This window comes from Bubalus kerabau, chromosome 2, assembly GCF_029407905.1.
Source record: "Bubalus kerabau isolate K-KA32 ecotype Philippines breed swamp buffalo chromosome 2, PCC_UOA_SB_1v2, whole genome shotgun sequence".
Classification (NCBI taxonomy): domain Eukaryota; kingdom Metazoa; phylum Chordata; class Mammalia; order Artiodactyla; family Bovidae; genus Bubalus; species Bubalus kerabau.
In genome coordinates this window covers 11,792,717-11,816,770 of record NC_073625.1, presented here as the reverse complement: position 1 = coordinate 11,816,770, position 24,054 = coordinate 11,792,717, and the positions used below count along the sequence as shown (strand labels likewise).

Sequence of the window (24,054 nt, the reverse complement as noted above, 5' to 3'; positions counted from 1 at the left end):
TTATGGGAATGCTATGTGAATAAAAAAATAAAAGAGAGAGAGATCTTGGCAGGTGTTTAAAAAGCTAAAATAATTGGCCGTCCACGCCAAGAGCTCATTAGCTCAAGCCGGATGCTTCAGTACAGACAGACGGCCTGGCACCCTGGGCAGAGGGTGCCTCGGTTTCTGCTGCCAGCTGGGAAGGGGTGCCTACAGACCAGCTTGGCCTGGCAGCTGGCTCCTCACCCAGCCTGGGGACAAAGGAGACAGCCGCTCATCAGGACGATGGGCACCTCGGCCCTGAAACGCCTCCAGTTTTCACACTCCTGGCTTCCGACTACCCGGTGGAAAAGCAGAAGAAACAGGAAGGGGAAGGGCATGGCTGAAGGTTGAGTCTGTCCCCTTAGACAAGAACAAGAGCCTTAGAAGATGGCTTTATTCACAGCTGGAGGAAGTCTCCATGGGGACCTGAAAAGTCTTTGTTTTTGCAAACAAGCCTACCAGGTTTAGCTTTCTGTCAGCCCACTAGCCCTCTGAAAAGTCAGAAAATTTTTGCCTTGAATCCGGTCTCCTTCCTGTTCACCAGAAGCGTGACCCTGGGGAGGCCAGTTGGCCCTTCTGAGCCTCAGGTTCCTCATCTCTGTATTGGGATAGTTGTGATTTATGAGCTCATGTGAGTCAAAGTGCTTTATAAATAAGGAATTTATACATTGTGGGTACAGTTCAAATTTAGTGAGTGTCATAGTGATGGGGGTGCCACAGTGCCCATGAAATCTGGTTGATCAAGTCTGGCTCCCAGGACTATTTTATGAGCCAGAAGTGGAGAAGACATCTCTGGGGTGAGTGGTTGAGTCTGTCCAAACAGAGGCTTGTGCTATCCCAGTCCCTGGGGCTGGTAGGATCTAGGACATCAGATAGATCACCTAGAGTCAGAAGAAGCCTCATCAAGGGGAAGAGACTGTCCAGGATCTGTTCAGTGGAGCCCTTCTGTTCCAGGGGCCTCCAGAGTTTTCCTTGACAAAAACTTTGAACAGAGCATCTGAGGTCTGCTCTAGACAAGCTAACTCTGAGCTCTAGCTTCCAGAGCCTTTGGAGGTAGAAAGGAAGAGAGCTCACATCCGGGGGTGGGAACAACCCTCAATGACATTCCAGCAAATTCCAAAGAGGCAAGAATTTCAAAAAAGTATATAAGGTCAGGTCGCTCTTGAGGCTAGAGGCCCTGAAAGTCTTGGGGTGAACATCCCACTGACTCCTGAGATAGTCAAACTCCCCCTAACCTGCTCAAGATCCGGGACTTCCTGTTACCCTCAAAGACAAGTCATAAAATTAAATCATCTTGTTTTTCATCTTTAAATGGATTACATGTAAATTCCATGAGGGGCAGATTCTGTCTAAGAATGGAGACTGGTACCACATAGGCACTTAATAAATATTTGTTAAGTGAATGAATAGATGAATGAATGGTATGGCCTTCCATCTCACTTTTTAATCTCTTCTCCCATGTTCTGTTCTTCTTTAAATTTTATCCTAGCCCTTCCCTAATCCAGCATAGAACCTATAAGTATAAATGAATTATATACTGAGGAATTGGATTTTGCCTAGGGGTAGATTATTCATATGTTCATTCAACAGACCTGGAACTATATATTAATATTAGGTGTTTTATAGATATTTCTGTTAATTTTCACTGTTAAAGGCAATAAAGAGAAGTAAAGAGTAAAAGGATTGGAGAGCAAGAAATGACATTGTCATGGTTCATAGAGTACGTGACTGTATTCTTGGGAAGTCTGATAGAATCCTCAGATAAACTCAGAATTAATCAGTGAGCTTATCAAGGCCACTAAATATAAGACGCAAAAAAGAAAAGATACAAATGAATTTATATACAAAACAGAGTAGACTCACAGACAACAGACATAGAAAACAAACCTATGGTTACCAAAGGGAAAAAGGAGGAGGGATAAATTACAGGTTTGGGATTATCATATACACACTGCTGCTGCTGCTGCTGCTAAGTCGCTTCAGTCGTGTCCGACTCTGTACGACCCCATAGACGGCAGCCCACCAGGCTCCCCCGTCCCTGGGATTCTCCAGGCAAGAACACTGGAGTGGGTTGCCATTTCCTTCTCCAATGCATGAAAGTGGAAAGTCAAAGTGAAGCTGCTCAGTCCTGTCTGACTTCTAGCGACTCCATGGACAGCAGCCTACCAGGCTCCTCCGTCCATGGGATTTTCCAGGCAAGAGTACTGGAGTGGGGTGCCATTGATAACCTGAACTTCCCTGGTGGTCCAGGGGTTAAGAATCTGCCTGGCAACGTGGAGGACACAGGTTTGCTCCCTCATCCAGAAGATTCCACTACCCTGGCGCAGCTAAACCCATACACCACAACTGCTGCGTCCATGCTCTAGAGCCCGTAGCCCTCACAGACTTCCCAAGAATACAGTCACGTACTCTATGAACCATGACAATGTCATTTCTTCCTCTCCAATCCTTTTACTCTTTACTTCTCTTTATTGCCTTTAACAGTGAAAATTAACAGAAATATCTATAAAACACCTAATATTAATATATAGTTTCAGGTCTGTTGAATGAACATATGAATAATCTACCCCTAGGCAAAATCCGGAGAAGGCAATGGCGACCCACTCCAGTGTTCTTGCCTGGAGAATCCCGGGGACAGAGGAGCCTAATGGGCTGCCATCTATGGGGTTGCACAGAGCCGGACACGACTGAAGCAACTTAGTAGTAGTAGTAGTAGGCAAAATCCAATTTCTCGATATATAATTCATTTATACTTACAGGTTCCTATGCTGTATTAGGGAAGAGCTAGCATAAAATTTACAAGAGAAGCCACCACGATGAGACACCCGTGCACAGCAACTAGAGAGCAGCCCCTGCTCGCCGCAACTGGAGAAAGCCTGCATGCAGCAACGAAGTCCCATGTAGCCAAAAACAAATAAATACTTTTTTTTTTTTCCTGTAAATCTTTCTTCTTTCTGGGGAAGAATCCACTATTCTCCAGTTTTATATTGGAGGACACAGTCTGGTTGCTGGCATTCTTAGAGCTATGTTGGCAGAACTGGCTGGAGACCTGAATATTTAGGACACGTAGGTTGTCTTGTTCCTGTCTTCATAATGGTGCCATCCTGTCAACTGTGCCTAGAATCCTCTGGCCCAGGGTGTATTTGTTTTATCCCATCAGAGAACACATTTCCAGTTTTATACCAGAGTGGGAGAGGGTGTACACCTGGCTGCAAGGTGTGAGGGAAGGGATCTAGAGATCTGTTCGTAAACAGGCTTTTAAGCACATCTATTAGTTCCCAAGTCCTGAGGGACTTGGTGTGAATTCATACGTTTTTGAAGGGTTCTGAATGTAAATAGGTTCTTTTTAAAAGTTTTACCAGGACTGGTTTAAGATTCAGTTTTTTTTCTGGGCTGCTAATTAGTAGCCATTCATTTGCATTTCACTTTCTAAAATACTGTTGCTTGCAACTTAATTTCCTTTTTAAAAAATTTTTTTAATTGAAGGATAATTGCTTTATAGAATTTTGTGGTTTTCTGTCATACATCAACAAGAATCAGCCATAGGTACACTCATGTATTTATTTAAAAAAATAAATAATTTTTAAAAAAGAGAATCAACAAGGACTTACTGTATAACACAGGGAACTATACTCAGTACTTTGTGATAACTTATAAGGGAAAAGAATCTGAAAAATATAGATATCTATGTATGTAGAACTGAATCATTCTACTGTGCACTTGAAACTCACACAATACTGTAAATCAACCAGACTTCAATTTTAAAAAGCAACATGCAAACATCAATTGTATTCCCATATTCCAGCAACAAACACTTAGGAAATAAAGACTTTTAAATGACACCATTTATAGAAAAATACAAATCAAATATTTAGGGAGCCATGAAATTAAAAGATGCTTACTCCTTGGAAGGAAAGTTATGACCAACCTAGATAGCATATTCAAAAGCAGAGACATTACTTTGCCAACAAAGGTTCATCTAGTCAAGGCTATGGTTTTTCCTGTGATCATGTATGGATGTGAGAGTTGGACTGTGAAGAAGGCTGAGCGCCAAAGAATTGATGCTTTTGAACTGTGGTGTGGACTCTTGAGAGTCCCTTGGACTGCAAGGAGATCCAACCGGTCCATTTTGAAGGAGATCAGCCCTGGGATTTCTTTGGAAGGAATGATACTAAAGCTGAAACTCCAGTACTTTGGCCACCTCATGCGAAGAGTTGACTCATTGGAAAAGACTCTGATGCTGGGAGGGATTGGGGGCAGGAGGAGAAGGGGACGACAGAGGATGAGATGGCTGGATGGCATCACTGACTCGATGGACGTGAGTTTGAGTGAACTCTGGGAGTTGGTGAGGGACAGGGAGGCCTGGCGTGCTGCGATTCATGGGGTTGCAAAGAGTCGGACACAACTGAGCAACTGATCTGATCTGATCTGATCTGATCTAACAAGAGGTATATAAGAGATCGTCACTGTAAATTATAAAGCATAATTGAAAGATGGTAAAGAAGAAATCATTAAATACACCATGGAATATACCACGCTCAAGGATAGGAAAATTCAAAAGTGTATAGGGTCAGTTCTCCAAAATTTATCAATGACTCAGTGCAATTCCAATAGAAATCCAAGCAGAGTTGTTTTTTTTGGTGGAAATTGAAAAACTGATTCTAAAATCTGTGTTGAAATGGAAAGGGTTATTTTGGTACAAAGTCAACCTTGAGGAAAAGAAATGAGGTTAGATGAGTTATATTATCAGATATAAGACTTATAGATCTACAGTGACTAAGACAGTGTGGAATTGGGACAAACTAGACACACAGAACAATAGAACAGAAAAGGATTCAGAAACAGACCCTCATACATGCTTATCCAAAGGTAACACCTGGCTTATGGCAAAGGTGTCACTGAAATGTAGTGAGTTAAGGATGATCATTTTAATACATGCTGCTATATTAAATATATGTCCAACTGGAAAAAAATTGGATCCCTACCACACACTATACACAAAAATTAATTTTGGGTGGATCAGAGACAAATGTGTAGAATAAAACAATCAAAAAAAAATCAAATTTCTAGAAGATAACATAATGTGAACATTTTCATGACCTTAGGGGGTATAAAGATTTATACACAAATCACCAAAACAAACCCCCTCCCCCCAAATCCCCAAACCAAAAAAACTCACTCATCAAAAATGAGAGAACTTTGTTTAAATGAAGACTTCCTATTAATTAAAAAGCACCATGAAGAGTAAAAAGTCAGTATGTTTTTATATTTCATAAATCTGAAAAAGGACTCTTCTTGAAAATATACAAAGAACTCCTACAACTCAGTAAAAAAATAAAGAAAACAAAACCATAACCCAGTAAAAAAAAGAATTTGGCAAATGACAGTATATGTAATTCACAAGAGAGGATCTCCCAGTAACCGATGAGCACATGAAGAGGCGCTTATAGATGCCGTTAGTCCTCAGCTCAGATCTCTTTTCAGGACTAAAGTGCTCTGTCCCTTAGCTTCTTGGAGAGTCGCTCTCAGCTGTGTCCCTCTCTGGGAACTGCCTTTGGCAAAAGAGAACTTTTTACCCCAAGTCATACTGCTCCCCTGGGACAGCCCACGTTCAGTGATTGGTCAGTACTGCTAAGAAGATCTGGCCTCCTCGTCTCAAGGCAGGACAACTCTAAAGGGTCCTGCCAGCCCCGAGCTGCCTGAGGGGTCCGCAGAAGCCAGTTTCCGAGGGATGTCAGTCTTGCTGCCTTCGCTCTTTCCCAGTGTGTTCTCCCACCAACTTTCTGTTTGGAAATCTCCATCTCAGTCTGCTTCTCAAGGAGCTGACCCGAGGCAGTCCTCAGTTTCATTAGTCATCAGGGAAATGAAAATTCAAATCACCAATTGGCTAAAATGGCTAAAATTAAAGTACTGACAATACAAAGTGTTGATGAGCATGAAAAACTGTGGGAGTGTAAACTGACCCAGGTACTTTGGTAAAGTGGCATGTCTACAGACTTAAAAATAGAGATACCCTGTGGTACCCAGGCAATTTCACTCTTGGGTATATTCCCAAATGAAATGTGAGCATACGTTCACCGAAAGACCTGTACAAGAATATTCACAGCAGCAGTGTTTGTAATAGTCCCAAATTGGAAATAACACAAATGCTCATTAACGCTAGAATGGAGAGATGAACTGTGACATATTTATACAGTGCAATAAAAAAGAACAAATTACTATGATTGGATGAACCTAAATATCAAGGAAAAGAAACCAGACGCAAAAGAGTACTTACTGTGTGATTTCATTTAAATGACTTCAAAGACCAGTGAAGTTAATGTACTATTCTAGAAGTCACAATAGTGACCGTTTGGGAAGGGGGGATGTTAATAACTGGGAGGGGTCTCTAGGGGGGATGAGTGCCGGGGTGCTGGCAATTTTCATAATGTCTTTGGGTGCTCACTATAAAAATTCACTGGGCTTTAATGTATATTTGTTATACTTTAATTGAAAAAAATTAGAGATTCAGTGATAAAGAGAAGTGGGCTATCAAGGGACTTCCCTGGTGGTCCAGTGGTTGGGACTCCATGCTTCCAAGGCAGGGAACGTGGGTTTGATCCCTGGTCAGGGATCCAGGAGGCCACATACTGTGTGGCATGGCCAAAAAAATAAATAAGCAGAAAAAAAAAAAAGAAATGAGTTATTAAGCCACGAAAAGACGCACAATAACCTTAAATGCACATGGCTAAATGAGAGAAGCCAATCTGACAGGGTTGCTTACCGAATGGCTCCAACTAGATGGTGTTCTGGAAAAGGCAAAACTACAGAGACGGTAAAAAGATGATTGGTTGCCTGGGGTTAGGGTCAGGGAAGGATGAATAGGTGCAGTGAAAGGAGTCCGTACCCGACTGCAGTGTTAGACGCATTTGTCAAAACCCACAGAATGTATGCCACCGAGAGTGAAGGTCGGAATAACAGGGGAAGCTAGGGGTGGCAGATGAGAGGGTAAAAGGGAACTCAACTTTCTGCTCAGTTTTTCTGTAAACCTAAAATGGCTCAAAAACATAATCTATTAATTTAAAAAAAATAGAAAGAGAGAAAGAGTGAGAGATGGACCCAGAGAAGTGAAGTAACATTTCCACAGACGGGGGACAGAAAAATCAGGAGGTGAATTCAGTCCATCTTATCCCCATGCTCACTGTTCCCACTGCCCGTTGCTGTTCCGAGTGCTCATCAGGTCTGCCTTCTCTAGGGAAAGTACCTGTATTCTGAACTTTACCTCTCTTTTAAAATTTTCACTTATTTATTTTTAAACTTTTTATTTTGTATTGGGGTATAGCTGATTCAGGGCTACTCAGGAGGCTCCAGTGGTAAAGAACCTGCCGGCCAATGCAGGAGACGTAAGAAACTCGGGTTCCATCCCTGGGTCAGGAAGATCTTCTGGGGGAGGGCATGACAACCCACTCCAGTATTCTTGCCTGGAGAATCCCATGGACGGAGGAGCCAGGTGGGCTACGGTCCATGGAGTTGCAAAGAGTCAGACACGACTGAAGCAACTTAGCATGCGCACACGCAGAGCCAATTAACAATGTTGTGATAGTTTCAGGCAGCAAAGGGAAACCTACCTTTTAATATTAAGATACTGTGTTTTCTTTTTTTTTTTTTCCTACACCAGGCAATTTTCAGACACCAGGTGGTTGTCCTACAATTTAACCCAATTCTACCTCTGTCTAACCCGCGAGAGCACCCGATCCCACAGGTTAAGGGCTTAGCCCCACAAGGCTGCTCCCAGGCCCCCCTTCAGATGTCAGCTCCAAGTCCACCTATGCTTCTCACCCACCAGCGACAGATTGGAGGATCCTATGACCTTGGGTTCAGTTAATTTGCTAGAGTGATTCACAGAAGTCAGAGAAACATTTTATTTACTAGTTTATTACAAAAGGATATAACTCAAGAACAGCCAGATGGAAGAGATAGCTAGAGAAAGGTATGTGGGAAGGGGTGCACAGCATCCATGCTGTCTCCAGGGGAGCTGCTCTGTCCCCATCTCCACGACTTAGAAGCTCTTTGGATACCACCCTTTCCGGTTTTTATGGAGGCTTTCCCACATAGGCATGATTGATTAAAATATTGGTCATTGGTAATGGAACTTAGCCTCCAGGTCCTCTCTCCTCCTTGGTGGTGTGTGTGTCTTGGGGGGTGGGGGGTTGGGGGAGATTTAAAGTTTCAAACCTCTAATTGCATGTTTGGTTTCTCTCCTGACCAGCTCCCATCCTAGGTGACCTAGGGGCTTTCCAAAAGTCACCTCGTTAACATAGCTAAAGACACTTTCAAGGCTTTCATCAACCGTAGGCAATTCCAAGGGTTGAAAAACTCCTAGCCCCAAACAGAGATGAAGGCCAAATACATACTTCTTATTATAAATCACAATATCAGAAATAGTTATCCTCAAATTGTCAAAAAGTCAGAAAGTAAAAGTAATCTAAAAATTAGAGTATTTTTAGTACTGTTGCATGACTGTTTATTAAACATATTAATTAATAGTTTATAGTTACTTAGACCGGAGAAGGCAATGGCACCCCACTCTAGTAACTCTTGCCTGGAAAATCCCATGGACAGAAGAGCCTGGCAGGCTGCAGTCCATGGGGTCGCTAAGAGTCAGACACAACTGAGTGACTTCACTTTCACTTTTCACTTTCATGCATTGGAGAAGGAAATGGCAACCCACTCCAGTGCTCTTGCATGGAGAATCCCAGGGATGGGGGAGTCTGGTGGGCTGCCATCTATGGGTTCCCACAGAGTCGGACATGACTGAAGCGACTTAGCAGCAGCAATAGTTACTTAGACTTTCATTTGGGCTTCCCAGGTGGTGCTAGTGGTAAGAAATCCACTTGCCAATGCAGGAGACATAAGAGATGAGGGTTCAATCCCTGGGTCAGGAAGATCCCCTGTAGAAGGGAATGTCAACCCACTCCAGTATTCTTGCCTGGAGAAACACATGGTGGGCTACAGTCCATGGGGTCGCAAAGAGCTGGACACAACTGAATCAACTTGGAATGCACGCACTAACAGCTTTTCATTTATTCACTCAATAAACATTGCCCACTACATGCCAAGTATCATACTAAGTCCTGAAGAAGCAATATTGAATAATTCAGGGTCACCACTAGACGCCAAGATGTTCAAATCACTTTCCTCTGATTCTCTGCTGTGATACTCTGTAACCTTCTGGTATTTTGTAATAGACTATAGAGTACTGATGGACCATCATAGCAGTGGAGGACTGTTCCTCTTCAAGGTCTTCCTTTGAGCCCAAAGGAAGGAGGCAGGAGGGATGAACAGACTTGTCAGACAGAGGAGGCTATCTCCAGCCCTGTGTCCTCTCCCTTTCTTTCTTCTTTAGTCACTGAGTCTAACTCTCTTTGACCCCAAGGACTGTAGCCCTCCAGGCTCCTCTGTCCGTGGGATTTCCCAGGCTAGAACACTGGAGTGGATTGCCATTTTCCCTCCCTATTCCATGTCATTTTAGAAGCTTCTTGACCTACATATTTTTATTTTTTAAATTAATTTTAAACAAGTGAAGTATAGTCTTTTGTTTATTTGTTTTTGTTTTATTTTCGGCCACACTGTGGTTCCCTGACCAGGCCCACAACCCCTGCAATGGAAGCAAAGAGTCTTAACCACTGGACGGCCAGGGAAGTCCTGACCTACACATTTTTAGGTATTAAATGATCACTAAATGCCAGCCTTGCTTCTTCCCTTGCCATCACAGCAGAAGCTTCTGCCCACCGAAGGGAAGAAAGGGAGGAGGTAGTTGAGATAAGGCGTGAGAAGGTATTTTCCAACTTCAGCATCACAAGGTCTTGAGGTAGCAGTGAGGTGGGATTGATCCCTGAGCAGAGGAAGGAGATTGTAGTCGGCTCTGAAGTCTGAAACACGCTCCACTGATCATCAGCCTCGACGGACAGCATCTGACATTGTACGTGGCACACAGTGAACCCTCAATAAATATCAAATTTCCTTTTCTCACTGGGGTGCGGTGCTGTTTGAGAACCCTATGGGGGAATACAAAGAAATAGAAGGCACCATCGCAGACTTTAAAGGGCTTAGTGACTTAACAATATTTGGCTCTGAGTCCAACACATCAGGACAAAAGAAAAAGCTCCCAAATCCCCCTTGGCTGAGCCGTAGCCCCTCTGGGAATGGAAGTCTGAGGAATCAGTCTCAGCCCTCTCCCCACCCCCACCCCCAAATTTAATCTGTTTAATTATTTCTTCATGTGTGCTCCAGAGAGCCTGTTATTTTTATGGGTCTGTGTCTATTAATTTTTCTTCCCCACCCTTCCTTCTTTCAGCAGCGCAGACAGAGAGCTGGAGTCAGGCTCCAGTGAACAGAGATTACATAGATATATAGAGAGATGAGAGGAAGCAGGCAAGAAAATGCGGTTCCCTCTGAGGCTGCAGAGAAGCTGTTAAGTGCTGGAGATTTAAAGCTTCATTCGCCTCTGTGCTAACTTCAAGCTGTTCTAAGCCCAGGCTCCCAGACGCAAAACTCAGACCAGCTGCGAGAGCAGGGCTATTACTCCCTCGGGAGCTTCGGGTCTGATTTAGAGGGTGCTTAGAGGAGGCAGGCGGGAAGCGAGGAGCAGAACAATCAGAGTTTTATTTCGGGGGAAACTTTCTCTGCTGAAGAGGAGAAGGCCAAGGACAGAAAGAAAACACTCGGTAGTGATTTGTCACGGACGCAATGGATGAGATGAGAGTCGAGGCCCCCGTTAGCGCAGGCAAGAGTCAGGTCTGATCTGAGGAAGTACTCGTCACCTGCAAGGGTCATTAAGTAGTGGTAGGACTATCCGGAGAGGGGGTAGATTAATTCTCTTGTGATTTGGATGTTCACCTGTCCAGAAGCAAGAGGCTAGACCCAGTGATCTTATAAGATTATTTCCAAGGTTGTTTTGTTGGTCTTAAGAGTCCGCGGTTGGAGCATTTGGGCACCAGGGCAAATTAGGTTTCCAAATGCGACTGAGTTGGTGGAGGGGGCCATAACGATGCCAGGTACAGGGTTCGGGGGGCACTTACTCATCTAGCTTCCCCACTGGAGCAAACGGAAATAATTTCGAGGATCCTGCAGAAGAAAAGAGCATGCATCTGGGAACAGAGTAGCAGAGAAAACGTTTTAGGAAGTGGCAATTGGGCCGGAGTGTGGAGACCAGGGAGGAGCAAGGATGAAGAGGACGTCCCCTACTGTTTGGAAACCCCGAGAATTTCAGGGACCCAACTGAGTGATCTTTCACACAAGGGTGACTGGGGCTGAGCTTGGGCTTGACAATGAACCCCAACAGCAGGCTTGGGAATCTGAGGGGTGACAGCTGACTGCCTGTAGGGGTAGGGGGTGCTGCGTTCAGCCCCTAGTCAGTGGCAGAGGCTTTATGTAACGAGAGATTCTCTGAGACAGCTCTGCAGCCGGTGGACACTTACGCTTAAGGATCCATGGTAGAGGATTGGTTTTATTTTTCCCTTCCAAAGATGTGTGATAGGGTAAAAGAAAAAAATACTACATTCTTCTCAAAGAAACGTCTGGCCTGCTGGTCAAGATGGAGCTTCCCTCCTGGAAGGGAGCTGCTCTAGGGAGCCACAGAACCTGTGTCCAGCGGCTGTGAAGTCACGGGCCTGCCGCACACACTCTGGGCCATGCTGGTGGCCCGCAGGCATCATGGGAATTTCTCAAAGGGGGTCCATCCTTGGCAACAGGGTGGAAACAGGGGAATCTGAAGCTTGTTTTTAGGTTTCTCCTTTTGCTGAAGACCTTGCTAGCCACTCACCTTGTTCTCTGTTCTTCTGGGACTTCTCAATCAGTAATTTTCCTTCCCAACTAAAAGGTGGAGGATGAGAGTCAATGAAAAAAAATTTTTTTTACTCAACCTACTATTTGTCCAGCAAGAATGACCCTTTATACCTTGGCTGCCAGAAAAATACAGATGAAATTTGTTGCTAAAATATCAGGAGCAGAACATTCTCCAGAAAGCATCAATTCCTTCTGATTCCTTCAGATGGATACCAGTTAAACAGATACTGAGCCATAACCTTCTATAGAGGTACCTTGAGTTATACTGAAAGTTAAGTTGAGCATAAGATAAAATCAATCACATATTAATGTCCATGTTCTAGACAATGCTAGGCAAGTGGGGGGAGGCTGACATGGTCCCCATCATCCCTTCAATACACATGAGTGTGACAAGATGCACAAAGAGATGAGACTGCGTGTCAAGGTGTTTTGGCTCTATATATGATTAGAATGAAAAATTGTTCAGACTTGGTTCTTCTACCATCTTGCCAGCCAGAGTCCACAAAGGGAGAAGCTCTGGTTCAGAGAGGAATGGTGATCTGCTTGAGGTCCTAGAGCAAATCAGTGGCTGAAGAGTGCCAGAGGAAAACACACAGAAGGCTTGGACTTTAGAAGCTGAGGGAGCCCTTGGCTCAGGATAAAAGGATATGGTACCCACAATTCCATTTGGGGGACTTTCAAGGCCCCCAAGGAATCTAATAGCAGAATTGAGAAGCGCATTTAAAGAAAAATGATTATTTTATTTTTTTGGCTGTGTCAGGTCTTAGTTGTGGCACTTGGGATCTTCATTGCATCATGCAGGATGCAGCACATGGATTCTCCAGTTGCGGTGCTCGGGCTCCTGAGCACAGAGGCTTCAGTAGCTGCAGCGCACTGGCTTAGTTGGTCCGAGGCATGTGGGATCTTCATCCCCTGACCAGGGCTCGAACCTGGGTCCCCTGTATTGCAAAGTGATTCTTTATCACTGGACCACCAGGGAAGTCCTGAGAAGAGCTTTTTTTTTTTTTTTTTTTTTTTTAATTTACAGAGAGGAAGGGGCCTGGAACCTCTCAAATTGTGTAATGATGTAAGGCTGACCTAAGTACTGAGCCTACAGTCCCAGGCGCTTTGCTTCCATGGGACTGGAGACTTGTAGGGCTTCACCCACAGGACAGCACAGCAGAGGAAGGTGAGGGGAAGTGTCCTGGAGAGGGAGTGGATTTGGAGAGAGGCATTTTGCAAGGAAAGCAAGAGGTCCACTTAACACAGAGGAATAGTTCAGGGAAGAGGAAAAGGTCACATGCTTCAACACCCAAGCCCGGCAAATGGCAGCGGAGAGAAGAACTTCCCTCTTGATGCCTTTGGGTGTGGAATGAACTCTTCCTGGAGAGCTTAGTTCCTCTCAGCTAAGACAATGGTTGCATAACCTCTCATTTTTAGCCAACTAATGGGCTGCATTAATAGCCTTTTTTATTGGCTTTTTATGAGAGGATGATATAGTCTTGGCTCCTTAGTAGTTAGTCAAATTGTCAAGTTGCCCATAAACCAAGACAAATTAGAAATGACCATCCTCTTTCCTGGAGTCAGACATATCTAGTAATTTTTTTTTTTTTTTTTTTGGAGTGTTCAGACAGGAAGGAGGGTGACCGCGGATGTAACGGAAGTGAACTGATTGTTCCCTAGAGCTTATGCACTTTTAATTCAACAGCCCCAGGGGTGGAGGAATTATTCAGTTCTGGACTTAGTAGCAACAGGCCAAAAGCAGAAGCCAGGAGTTATGATTTAATGGAGCTTAATTAAGTATCATTCCACTTGAGGAAGATTTTTCTAGGTCATTAATCTGCAATCTTCCTACCGTAACTTCTCTGGAAGAAGGGGAGAAAGTTTCTCTTGCCATCTGAAGAAATTTGAAGGCATGAAGTAAAGAGATTTCAGAAATCTAATGTCTGAACTTCCCTTCTATGAGCTCAGGAGAGACTAGCGCTGCAATGTACAGTTTAGTCAGAAGGGAAATGCTGGTTTGGGCTCAAAAGTGGTTTCTAGGTGAGTTATATAATGTAAGAGCTAACAGACCTTAGAGATCAATTCACCTAAATGCCTCATTTAACAAATGAGAGTCAGAGCGGGAAACCCACCTGCCCACCCACAGAGTGCAGAGGCTTATCTTGTAAAGCAGTTCTACCCATGCAAGTTAACCATCCTCTTTGGCTGGGTGGCCCTACCAGAGAGGCACATTCTCTTTCTTCTTCAGTATTTCCCTCCTTCTATCCCTCCCCTTTATTTCTAGATTCTACTTATTCTCCTATGCTCTTATTCATCCCACAGAGCAAGGCTTTGCAGGGTGCTTTTCATCCTTGTTGATTCACAAAGAAGAACAAACCCCAAGAGACTTCATCTATGGCTGGAACGCCCAAGCCATTGCTGCAAGGGCTTGTCCCTTTTTTTCTTTTTGGCTGCACTGAGTCTTTGTTGGGGAGTGAGGGCTTCCCTAGGCCACTCAGGCTTGGTTGCCCCATGGTGTGTGATGTCTTAATTCCTGACCAGGAATGGAACCTATATCCCCTGCACTGGAAGGTGGATTCTTAACCCCTGGACCACCAGGGAAGTCCCTGCAATGGCTTGTCTTGATATGCAAAATGCTGGACCTTCATAAAGGCTAAATCCTGCTCTTACTCATGCCTGGTTCCTTTCCTTATTCTGCGTTTCCTCTATGCCATTTATGTAGGTGGCACCATCTCCTTTTGGTGCTGGGCAGGTGGAACACTAAATGATGAAGACTGCTGCCTTCTAACTCCAGAACACACGCATAAGTGGTAGAGAAAAGCTGCTTTCTGATGGAAATCTACCTCTTGACAGGAAAGTGGCCCAGCTCTGTTCATAACCAGGCAGAGGCTACATTCCACCCTTCTTACAAAGGGACATCAGAGGCATAAGGAAGATAATTGACTGTCAAAGGTCACCAAACAAGTTTGGGGCACTCTAGGGATTAGGCTTCACCTCCCCGATTGTGATCTTCTTCTCTTTCCAAGCACTTCACTTATCAATTATCAATGCACTAAGCAGGCAGACTCCAAATTAACGGAGCCTCCAACTGACAGAATTCTTTGATTATTATTATTACTAATTTACTTCTAATTTAAATTATTTTAATTTTTATTTTATTTAAAATTTTCTTTTATTTTGGCTGTGCCTGGGCTTCATTGCGACCCTTGGGCTCTTTGTTGTGGCACAGGAGTTTAGTTGCACGGTGGCGTGTAAGATGTCAGTTCCCTGACCAGGGGTTGAAGCCGAGTCCCCTGCTTTGGAAGGTGGACCACTGACTGGACCACCAGGGAAGTCCCTTACTAGCTTTTTACACCCATCTTTCCAAAGAGTTCAAGACACATTCTACACAGACATTGAGTCTTGTCATGAAAGGTAAAATGGAAGACAAAGAAATTATGTGGAAAGAACAGGAGAATTTGTGCTTTTATTTGACAGGTGTTTACAGGTAGCTTCCTATACTTCAGGACACAATGCTGGCTGCTGAGGGAGATAGAAGAAAAATTTAAGCCAGGATTTCCTCTCCACGGGCTTATACTTTCATTAAAAACACACAGAAAGAAAGATCAGCAGAGGCTTGAGTGGTCAGGAAGGTTTCAGAAATGAAAACAAAATCAGGACTTCCTTCGTGATCCAGTGGTTAAATATCCACCTTCCAATGTAGGCGACATAGATTCGATCCCTGGTGGGGCAACTAAGATACCCCATGCCAAGGGGCAGCTAAGCCCAGGAGCCGCAACAACCGAGCCCAGCTGTTCTAGAGCCAGTGCCCCAACTAGAGAAATGGTGAGCACCCCAGTGACGACCCGGCGCAGCAAAAAGCCAAAAACAAACCCCCCAAAACGAAGATAAAATTTAGGTAGACCTTGGAGTCTTTAGAAGATTTGGATTGGCAGGAAGAGAAGAGGGAAAGAAAGGGGATTTCAGACAAAAGGCAAGGTTGGGGTCAGAATAAGCATGACTCATTTCAGCCTTGGTGATGAAGAGTATTTGCCTTGGGAAAGGAATGGAGATAAAACCGAATAGGTAGGGTAGGGCTAGAGCATTGAATGCCGCAAGAAGGAGGGGGCTACAAGCAGAAGGGAGAGGCAAGACTAAGCAATGTTTAAAGTTTCCAGCAAACTGGGATCAAAAGGAAGAAGAAAGAGCCTTTTTAACAACACTCCCCCCCCCCCCAAGCCCCGCCCTCCAAAAGCAACGAAGATTCTGGTCATGATGAATGTGACTTTGCAGCCGGTGTCCTTCTCAGGCGCCTGGGACGGTGGGTGAAGGTGCCCACGGGGCACCGCCAGGGCAAGGGAGGGCGCCAGAACGCGGGTGCCACTTTCCTGCATGTGTTTTGAGATCTGGACTGACAAGACAAGCTGGATAATTTTGCCCAGTTACGTATTGAATTCTCTCCTCTGCGGTACAGGATCCCCTTGAAGCGCGACAGCTGCAATGACTTCCAGATGTTCGCCTCCTCTCTTCTGCAGACCAGGATGGATGTGGTCAACTCCGCGATGGAAACCAAAAACCCGGCCAGATGTACCATGTCAGTGTCAGCAGCGCACACATCTGGCTTCAATACCGGCAGCGATAACCAGAACAAATGGCTGTTATTCCCGCCGTATTCGGCTAGTCAGCATCCCCCAGTTAAAAGGCGGTGGGGGCGGGACGGGGCGCACTGCCCCGGGAAGGTTGCGGGCCCCGGGCAGCGGGTCCAGCTTTGCTTTGCTGGAACCTCAGCGGCCACCGGCAGGCGCGGCCCTGGCGGCCAGGCGGTGCGTCCCCGCGAGGAGGGTGTCCGGGCGGGTGGGCTGCGGGGACCCGCTCTCCGAAGATCGCTCCTCGGAGGCGGCGGCCGGGCCGCCCAGGCCTCCTGAGCTGGTGCAGTGTGCAGGGCCAACCGCGCAGGTTTTCCCGTCTCCTCGAGGGCAGGAGACCCGGGCGGCTCCTTCCTCCCGCCATCACCATCGGCCGGGCCTGGAGGCCAGAACGCAGACCCGCAGGGAGTGTTTGGGACCGGCATCGAGGGCCGAGGGGGCCTGAAGCGGCGGCCCAACGCCCGGATCCCGGCTCGCGGCCCAGCGCCCTCGCAGGAGCCCGGCGTGGCGGACGGAGCTGCCACCGGCCGTGAGCGCGGGGCGGACGGGATGCGAGCTCGGGGTGGCCGGGCCGCTCCGGAAGGGATGCGGCGGCCCGCGGTCCGAGCCCGAGCAGGATGCAGGGTGTTAGGCCCGCGGCCCTCCCGCCGCCGCCTCCAGCTTCGCTCAGCTGTTGATCCTCCCGAATCCGTGACCTGGACTCACCACAGTCGCCACGCATGAGCAAATCGTAGCTGTTATTATTCCAATGTCGTATTTTCTAAAATCAAAACACTGGGCAACGGATGTTCTGAAATCAGGACAGAGTTTAAATTCTGGCCTTCCTGGGGAGGCGGGTGCCCGCGCCCCTGTCTGCGGTCCCCAAGCAGCTGGGGATGGGGAGGACGCCGTGCCAGGAGGCTTTTGAGCCAATGCCCCCCTCCTCTAGTAATTATAATTGACTCTCTTATTTACTTACAACAGATACAGTTTCTGAAAAACTCTTAATTTAGCACCAAAACTTGAATTTGAGTTCTGGTTCTGATGCCAACCAGACAGGTATTGTGAGCAATATCTTGTTTCTTCTTTTATAAATTGGAGTTATATACTCTAACTTATATATATATATGCTTCCCAGGTGGAGCTAGTGGTAAAGAACCACCTGCCAATTCAGGAGACAGAAGAGAGGCAGGTTCTTATAACCTGGATTACAAAAATCCCCTGGAGGAGGGCATGACAAACCATGGCAAACCTCTCCCATTCTTGCCCGGAGAATCCCCATGGACAGAGGAGCCTGGTGGGCTACAGTCCGTAGGATGGCAAAGAGTCAGACATAACTGAATCGACTTAGCACGTATATATATGTGTGTGTGGGTGTGTAGTCTCTCAGTCATGTCCGGCTCTTTGCAACCCCGTGGACTGTAGCCTGCCAGGCTCCTCTGTCCATGGGAGTTTCCAGGCAAGAATACTGGAGTGGGTTGCCATTTCCTTCTCCAGGGGATCTTCCCCACCCAGGGATTGAACCTGGGTCTCCTGCATTGCAGGTGGACTCTTGACCAACTGAGCCACCGGAAGACCCAAGGTCACATAGTAGACAGACAAGTAGTGTTTTCTTTCTTACTTTGGTTTGGCTTGGATTGACATGTAATTGGGTTTTAATCAGTCACCTCAGTATGGGTTTGCAATGCATCCTTCTGTCTACCTTCAGTTTTAAGGTCAGAGTTGTTTATTCAGCTGAGGAGGGAGTTTCATGATAGGGGCTCTGGATAAAGCCGAGCTTTACAGGGGCTGACTGTAAAGCCGCTAGAATGCCACCTCAGAAGCTTCCTTGGACTCAGCCCACAGAATTTCCATGAAGTCTGCTGCTCCCCTTTTTGGGTCTATAGCCCAGGACAAATATCTTTGCCCTGACTTATTTAATCTCTCCCCTTCTCTGGCTCTCTTCCTTTCTGCTGGTACTTTCCCCAAGAATACCATCCTTTTGTTTCAACTTCTTGTGGAAACTTTCTTTGTCTCTAAGTTTCCCAGTTCCTAGCTCTATTGCATGTTTTACCCATTAGGGACTTTTTGACCTTCTCTTCTGGGTCATTCTCTCCGTTTGCTAAGGTAACTTAGCCAGCCTCATTCTTTCTGTCATCTTTCTTTTAAAAAAATTGTTTTGATCAAAGTGCTGTTTCAAGATTTGAAAAGCCAAACCTGAGTGCTGGGTCTGTAACAACAATAACAAGAGAAGCAGCGGTTCTTCGACCACTCCCACCTCCTGATCAGAAGCAATCACTTTAGACTCTCATCTGTTTCTTCTTGGGATTTATGTCCTTTAAAATAACATGCTTAGCTTGTATTTCTCAGTTTATTGATTTTTAGGTCTAGTCTCTTGTCTTCCTACCACAGAAAGTGAGACTAGGTAGCATAGTAATGAATGCATGCTCTCTGGAGAGAAATTACCTGGTTTAAACTCCAAGTACAATACATACTAATTTTGTAAACTTATGCAAGTTGCTTAACTGCTGTGTGCCTCAGTTTTCCAGTGTGTAATGTACATGATAATAGTATTTACCTCCTAGAATATATATGAAGATTAAAAGTTGAATATATAAAGAGCTTAGAATAATTTCTGGCACACAGTATAATATACATAGCTATATAAATGTTATGTTTATCATCATTGAACTGTCTGGCACACCTTTTTCCTCTGCTCATTCTCCCAATATAGTTACCTCACCATTTTTGGTTAGATCAATACTAAGTATTTACATTATGACTTTATAAATATTATTCCCAGCTAAGCCACATAGAATCATATAATTATGTTTCCTTTCTCATTCAACCTTTTCTTTTCCCCGGAATTAATGATTTTCTATCTTTTTTTGTATTCCGTTTAGTGTTCTGTGTACCTATTATTAATGCATCCACAAAATCTCCTGTCAATACATTCAAATACAGGTATTCTCCTCTTGGGTTTGTTATTTTCCTTGGCAACTCTCCTGGAGCTTTTGCAGCTCTCCTGTTCCCATCTGGACTGGTCACTCTGCAGCCTGAGTCATAGTTCTGGTCTGTGGTTGGGACATTCTGCATGCATGCTCAGTAGAGACTCCATGGACCGTAGGCCTCCAGGCTCCTCTGTCCATGGGATTTCCCAGGCAAAAATACTGGAGCAGGTTGCCATGCCCTCCTCCAGGGGATCCTCCCAACCCAAGGATCGAACCCCAGTCTCCTGCATCTCCTGCGTTGGCAGGGCTTCCCAGGTGGTTTAGTGGTAAAGAGTCTGCCTGGTAAAGAATTCAGGGGATTTTAGGGCATCATTCTTTTCTGTGTGATCAAAGTTTGATTGCAAGCACTTTCATGTTCCAGTTCCCCAGAGGGAAAAAGTGTGGAGGTTTTTTATGGAAAGGCCAGGAAGTGGCAATACGTTGCCTAACCTGACCCTACCAGCATCACTTGAGAACATCACAAGTTCTCAAGTGATGCTGGTAGGATCACCCTGCAAGGACCACTGCTGTCAGAGGTGACAGAGGATCAAGACAGAAAGAATAAGGTTCCCTGAATGACTAAGTGGAGCAGAGTTTCCCTGCAGGCCTGGAGAACTAACCTGAGACCGTTCTGTGAGGAAGAAGGAAAAAAGCTTGTCTTCGTTAGCCATTAAATTCTTTTTGAATCTCTTTTTGAGTCTCCTATCACCACTTCTTGCTTTCCTTTTCTTACTCTCCTTTTATATCAAAGCACATCCACCAAAAGTTTTCTGAGAAAAGAAGGTGAATGTCTTGAGACACTGAATGTCTGAAACTGTTTTTAAAAGGGTGAACTTGATTTATAGTTTAGTTGGGTAGAGAGTTCAGGGTTCAAACCATTTCCCTCAGAACTTCTTTATTGTCTTCAATAGCTATTTTGATTCTCGAGTTTTTTAAAGTGACTTTGAAATTGTTCTTTTTAGCAACGTTTATGAATTTTTAAAAATTTCTGATGATGTGAAATTTTAGAATTACATGTTTGGGCATGTCTTTTCTCACTTACTGTCCTGTCCTTCAGTTCAGACTCAGTATTAATTTTTGAATGATTTCCTCCTGTTTGTTTTCTTGGTTCACACTTTGTAGCATGTCTCAAACCACTGTCTCAAAATTTCCTAACCTTTACATCTTCTGTAGCTTTTTCTTTTTGTTCCATTTTCTGGAAGGTGAAAAGTTGATTTTTTTTTTTATCATATATTTAACTGCTTGAGGCATTTTCTTGCTTTGTAAGTCTTTAAAAAAATATCTTTTGGCAATGAAGCATGTGGGATCTTAGTCTCTCCTCCCCCAGACCCCCCCAAAAAATTGAATCCATGCCCTCCGCATTGGGAACATGAAGTCTTGACCACTATACCAACAGGGACCTCCTGAGACTCTGTTATTCTAATTTCAAGGATGCAGTATTTTCTCTTTTTTAGAGACTTTCTTTTGTGTCCTGCCTTGTTTTTTTTCTGAGTTCTTCTTTTTGGCTAGTTTGTTTTGTTTTGGTGTGTTTCTTGTTAGGAGCCTTTCTCAAATGTCTATTGCTTTTTTTTTGCATGGTGGGAGGGTGCTTGTCTCTCCATACAGGGAGAGGCTTCACCATAGCTTATGCAGGAAACTGACGTTTCCTTAGGGGAAACTCCCTAGTCTTTTCTCTTGGATCTGTGAGTGTTTCATAGAATTTTCTAGCCTCCTGTCTGGGGTGGAGGTGGGGCAATGCCTGACCTTTTGCTGCCAGCATTCTGGGAGTTGAGCTGGGGAAAGGGCTGGGAAACTTACCTTTCAGCAGGTGATGTCAACTTTCACTTAAATACGCTCCTTTCACTAGGCTGCCTCGCCCTGCCCTCAGCAGCACCTGATGTTCCTGAAAGAGAACTGATCTGGTTCAGCTTCTCTTGAGGGTAAATCTGCTTCTCAGGCTCAAAGAGGGGCTTTGGAGTGTCCAGATGGCTTCTTTAAGGTCAGTCATTCATTTTAAGTCATAGCATAGATGTTAGTTTCCTCTAGGCCACTAAGTCAGTTATCACTTGCCTGGTCTGCCTCTCTGTGTTCAGAATTTTGATCACATCTTTTGGTTGTTGTCATCCTCTTCCACTCTCTTCTTCATTGTGGATTTATGCTTCTTCTTCTTCTTTTTTTTTTTTTAGTTCTTTAATGTCATTTTAGTGGATTTCAGAAAGGAACAGACATAATAAACATCTGCCCATCTTTTATTTAAGGCCTCTATTCTTTTAAGTAAAAATGAAAACATTGGAATATTTTAATCACTCAAATTATATTAGTAATTGTATTAGTGTGGGAGAATTGTATTTTTCTTCTCTTTTCCCAACTTTCTGTAATGTGTTTATATTCTTTTGAGAATGTTTTAATTGCATTTCTTTTGATCTAGTTCTGGGAATTTGTCCCAGGGTAACAACCAAAAATGTGTGCAAGAAAGCTCTATGAGGTGGTTCCTCACTGGGTGTTTATAATGTCAAACAATGGAAACAAGCTAATTGTCTGACAATAAGAGGTTGTTTAAACACTTCAGGGTACATTCATGTAATGGCATACTTGGAACCCATTAAAAATGATGTTGTGGGAGACTAATGATGTGTAAAAATGTTCATAATGCATCAGAAGTTTAACAACAAATACCAAAACAGTATGTAAGGTATGTGTGTGTGCGCCCTTGCTCAGTTATGTCCGACTCTTTGCGACCCCCATGGACAGAGGAGCCTGGCGATTCCCCAGGCAAGAAGAGTACTTGAGTATGCTGCCATTTCCTCCTCCAGGGAATCTTCCTGACCCAGGGATCGAACCCATGTCTCTTACGTCTCCAGCATTATAGGTGAATTCTTTACTGCTGAGCCGCCAGGGAAGCCCATGTAAAGTATGGTTCTTTTTTTTCTAAAAAGAGTTTGTGAATGTACGTATACATTAGCACTATGGCAATGATCTATGTATATATAACAATGCTTATAATAATAGTATTATTGAGCACTTACTGCTTGGCTGCTAATATTCTGAGCCTGTTAGGTAGATTGTCTTAGTTCATTCTCATAACGCTTATATATGAGGTTAATATTATTCCTTTTTTCATTTTACTGATGAAAAAGCTGAAGCCTAGAGAGTTCATTATAACTGACCAGGGGCACACAGAGCTGTTATTCACACCTAAACCTGCTGACCCCAGAGTCTATCTGCTTGATCATCATCATTATGTAACGAAATATTAAAAGACATGTCAAGTGAGTTTTATTTTCTTTGTGTGTTTAAGGAGTGAGGAAAAGGCTGAAGAAATAAGAAGGGGGTTGAAAAGGTTGAACTTCGTTGCAGTGTTTCCTTTGCAAATGATCAGTGGAAAAACACCTCTCTCCCCATTGGTTAGATTTTGTTTGTGACATCTGGGATTTAAACAGCTGTCTCTAATATATGTTTAGGGACAGAACTTCTCTGTGCTTATTGCATACCATTAGATGATAAGTCGTTTGAGGGCATAAGCCATCTACTTTAGGTCAGATTCTATTAGAAAGCAAACCCTGCAGGTCAAAAGCACAAAACAGTATCACCTCACTCTGTTAGAATGGCTGTCATGAAAAAGACCAGAGATAAGTGTTGTCGAGGGTGTGGATGAGCGGGAACTGTTTGTTTAGTGCTGGTGGTTACTGTAGCCATCATGGAAAATAGTATGGAGAGTCTTCAAAGAACTAAGAATAGAACTACCAAGTTTGATCCCTGGGTCGGGAAGATCCCCTGGAGAAGAAAATGGCAACCCACTCGAGCATTCTTGCCTGGAAAATCCCATAGACGGAGGAGCCTGCAGCACAGCGGGCTACAGTCCATAGGGTTGCAAAGAGTTGGACACGACTGAGCGACTTCACTTTCATATGACCCAACAGTTCTACTTCAGGATGGCTATCTGAAAGAAATAAAACCAGTACTCGCATCCCCGTGTTTGCTGTGGCATTACTCACAAAGGCATGGAGACCACCTAAGCATCCACCGTCAGGTGAGTGGACAAGAAGGTGTGGCACATGTATACAGTGGGATACTATTCAGCCATGAGAATGAAATCTTGCCATCTGCAGCAACGGGGATGGACTTGGGGGGCTTTATGCTAAGTGAAATAAGTCAGACAGAAAAAGACAAATACTGTTTGGTCTTACTTACATGTAGACTCTGAAAAAGCCAAACTCACAGCAGAGAAAGAATGGTGAGGGGCTGAGAGAAATGAGGTGTTGGTCAAAGGGTACAGACCTTCAGTTATGAGGTGAATAAGTTTAGGGATCTAAGGTACAGCTTGTTGCCTATTGCTCACAGCCCTGTACACTTGAAAATTGCCACAAGTAGGGCTTTGAGAGGGAGGGCAGTCAGGGGGAGGGAATTAAGGAGAACAAACTATTATGCATAAAAGAAACTGTAAGGATATATTGCACAATATGGGGAATATAGCAAATATTTTATAATAGCTATAAATGGAGCACAGCCTTTAAAAATTGTGAATCTGTATATTGAAAACCTACAATTTATATAAATTACACTTCAGTTTTTTTTTAAGTAGTGCTTTAGTGTTCTCACCATAACAATAACATGAAAATTATGCGACATGAAAGATGTGTTAACCAACCTCACTGTGGTAACCATTTTACAGT

General features: G+C 44.3%; 1 long non-coding RNA gene across 1 annotated transcript in view; it reads left to right on the top strand.

Moving 5' to 3' along the window:
• The first annotated feature begins 21,254 nt into the window (after positions 1-21,254).
• The window catches only part of LOC129642998 (uncharacterized), a 52,690-nt gene continuing 49,890 nt past the window's right edge, over positions 21,255-24,054 (top strand). Inside the window, exons 1-2 of the long non-coding RNA XR_008709969.1 lie at positions 21,255-21,380; positions 23,302-23,411. This is a non-coding gene — a long non-coding RNA (uncharacterized LOC129642998). The remainder of the gene's footprint in view (positions 21,381-23,301; positions 23,412-24,054) is intronic.